At 38.6% G+C, this 3625-nt stretch overlaps 1 pseudogene; it reads left to right on the plus strand.

Annotated features, from left to right (window-relative positions):
* The first annotated feature begins 1654 nt into the window (after window positions 1–1654).
* LOC107114089 lies at window positions 1655–3479 on the plus strand (annotated as a pseudogene).
* The last annotated feature ends 146 nt before the right edge of the window (window positions 3480–3625 follow it).

Genomic DNA, 3625 nt, shown 5'->3' on the forward strand with positions numbered 1-3625 from the left:
ACAAACTGCAGAGACTAGCTAAAAATCCAATTAATAACGCCTGGTCACTGTCCCAGACACAGAATGAATATTTGCTCAGGTTAATGGTTAACAACAGACACCAGCTATATAAACATGCTAGGTAAGTGGTTAAGGATGGAGTATCATAGAACAGGTGAATGTGATACACTTCTTCAGAGGACTCTGTGAGTATGGTACACATTATTCTCCACTCTGATCAACCTATATTCATGTTATTTCCAAAATATTCCATCATGTCTGTATGCTGGCTTTCATGATTAAAAGACAACTAGGGGGACACAGTATGTAACTGAGAACATAAAGAAGAAATTACTGTGTATGTTCTGTTATCACTCCTGTTTATACGAAGAAAGCAAGTATCAATCATGGAGAACCTTTTGCCGACCATTTCAAAGGGAAGGATGACCTTTGTTCTTATAAATGTTTTGGGTCGGCTGGCATATTTAAAGAATACACATTGGTTCTAGCTTTAGGAAATATTATCCATGATTGATACTTGCTGCAAGCAAAACAACTCTGATGAAGATTTGCTGCAAACGAGAAGTTTACCTGGGATTCTCGTCAGTTTTGATCTAAGAGTTTGTTTACAGGCAGTATGGTCCAAAGTATTTGTTTATTGGCAAACAGTTGAGTTCCCCAGCAAGTTGAACTCATCATTATAATTATTGTAGAAGAGAACTTTGGGAATTTTGTAAATGACCTCACACTGTAAATTGCAAATTTCAGATCCAGCACCTGTACACAGATGTCTGTAATGTTATTTCCTTGTTAATTTTGAATATAATGTAACAAATATTGTCCATGCACATTTGAGAATCTGATTACAAGAACTCATATTGTAAGACTTCAAGAATACACAGGATAACATTATTACATAATTAACAGTGGTTTGTTTTCTTTCTTCTTGATGATTAAAGCAAATGAATAGATCCATCTAAATTTTTTAACTTTCTTTTTAGTTAGGCTGAATGGACAGTTTTATTACCCATGGATCAAAGTTTGGGATAGAGTATCTCAGAGCAAGGTAACATAGAAATCTCTATCACATTGAACACAAAACTTTATTACCAGTCTGTAGATACTATGAAAAGTGGGACCGTGTAGCACAGATGAGTCCCATACTGCAATTATAAGATAATTTAGGCAAGGTAGAACCCAGGGTTTCCTTCTGTTGCACAAAATATGTCCAGAAGATATTCTTATCCCAAACAGTTCTTTTTGTGTTCAAAGAATATGAAATATTTATTTCACTGAATGTAGAGCCGAGTTCCCAAAATTAGCCACATGTGGTGTAATTCAAATCCCATTAAGGACAACAGCAGATTTAAATGGATTCTAAGTTGTGTCCATCAGGCTTCAACTTCTGACCGAAAAGAACACTGAAGCTGCCTGAAGGCAGATGGTTATGCTCTGCAAGTAAGCCTCAACATTGCTGTAAAATACTTTTATTCCTTTAATCTTTGCACTATTTATAACATTCTTTATTTTTCTAAGCATTTCAAGCTTAGAATGTTTCGACAATTAAAAAAAATAAAACCCTAAGAAAAACATTTCAGATATTTTCTAACCTCAAATTTCTTTCCATTAGACAGTTCATTGAAATTTACTCATTGTCAAGCCACTAACAATTCCAATGAAGTTCAACCTCTGTCTCTCCTTACTACTAACTGGTCTTCTTCAAGTCCGTTGTCATCACATCCCAGGACATCATGAGGAACAAGAGCACAATGGAGATCAAAATCCACCTGAAGCTCAGCCACAGCCTCCAGCAGAAGGGCGGGGAACTAAAACAACCGGCTATCAAAAGATAGCCCGGATAAATAGTGACTTTGCATTGAGATTGTACAAACTCATAGCTTCAGATACGGCCTCCCAAAATATTTTCTTCTCCCCTCTGAGTATCTCGACAGCCCTTGCCCTGCTGGCTCTGGGTGCTAAAGCTGAGACCCATCATCAGATTTTCAATGGACTCGGTTTCAACCTCTCAGACACTGAGGAGAATGAGATCCATGGAGCATTTAAGCTAATCGTCCACACGCTTAACCAACCCAATAACAAAACACAGGTGAACATGGGGAATGCTTTGTTCATAGAAGAATCAATGCCATTGCTGCCTACATTTCTAAATGATGTCCAGACCTTGTATGAAGCTGAAGGCGTTCCAACGAACTTCAAGAACTGTGCAGCAGCAGCAGCAGCAGCAGATGAGATCAATGATTACGTAAAGAACAAAACTAATGGGAAAATCACCCAAGCAGTCGAGGGACTAGATAAAGATACTCTAATGGTCCTTGTAAACTATATATTCTTCAAAGGTAAACAATGGTAAAATTACTAATATAAATATTGATGGGGGAAGGAGAGATAAGAACTGTCTGTATGCCAAGTAATAAGGTGGCTGACATTTGTAAGAAAACTATGAATGCGGAGAGGAAAGGGGAGTGGTGGTCTCTGTGCTCACTTTGGAGCCAAATAGGGCAGAATGAAAGCGGGACCTCCTGTGGCATCCTGAACCTTCATGTTTTTAACTAGAGCAGATGGTGGGTGGCTGCAGAGTGAAAAGGAGAAATGTGTTGCAAATTTCAGCTGTGTCATTCAGAACAGCAGAGAGTTCTATGGCAAGCCATCTTAGCTTGGATCCTATCCAGGGCTTTTTTTTTCTGGGGGAACGTGCTGGAATGGAGTTACAGAACCTCTTCAACAAAATTATTTTTAAGATGTTTAAAAGTTCATGAGTTTTCAGTATACGGACTGAAAACTTCATTTCCCTCTTGAGAGTTCTGGCACCTCTCTCTTTCTCCCACAAAGCCTTGATCCTATAGCTTCCTTCCTCCAGCCTACTGGAGGATAAGCCCTTGACTCAGATGACGGTTCCTTAGGCCATAAGAAGGCTTCAAACATCACTGGGCAGGCTGATAGGATACAAATCTTGTCTTTTGGACTGAAAGTTGAGTTGCTTTATCCACTTGAACTTTCACCATTTCATGTCCTGTCACTCAGCCAACTTACATATACCTTTACTTGGCCACGAGCATTCCTGGGCTCTTGCATTTAGTGTCCTCTTGCAATGAAGCATATAGCTATCTTGCAATAATGTGCATATATGAGGATCAGCATTTACCCTATTCAGTGTACGTATTCTTTTTCTCCTTAGCTTGCTGGGAGGATCCTTTTGACCATGAATTGACCAAGGAAGCAGATTTCTTTGTAGATGCAAACACAACGGTGAAGGTCAACATGATGTACTGAGAAGGTTATTATAGGTTTCTATATGATGAAGACCTGTCTTGTTGGGTGGTGAGAGTGCCTTATGGAGATTGCTCAGCATTGTTGAGAGGGCCTTACAAGGCAGATTACTCAGCATGGTTTATTCTGCCGGATCAAGGAAAACTGACGGGTGTGGAGGATGCTTTGACAACAGAGATTTTTAAGAAATGGAGATCGTCTTCGGAATATGAGTAAGTTTTCACTTTGTGTTATTTTTATAATGGCTGCTGCATTATTAATACATCAGTACATTTGTTTTAAATCCACAGTAGATCCTTCACTTTTTAAATAAAAGTGAAATAAAAGTGAATAAAAACAGCATTAAACAACCACTGAG

Source organism: Gekko japonicus, unplaced genomic scaffold (assembly GCF_001447785.1).
Source record: "Gekko japonicus isolate JY-2015 unplaced genomic scaffold, Gekko_japonicus_V1.1 scaffold1684, whole genome shotgun sequence".
Lineage (NCBI taxonomy): Eukaryota > Metazoa > Chordata > Lepidosauria > Squamata > Gekkonidae > Gekko > Gekko japonicus.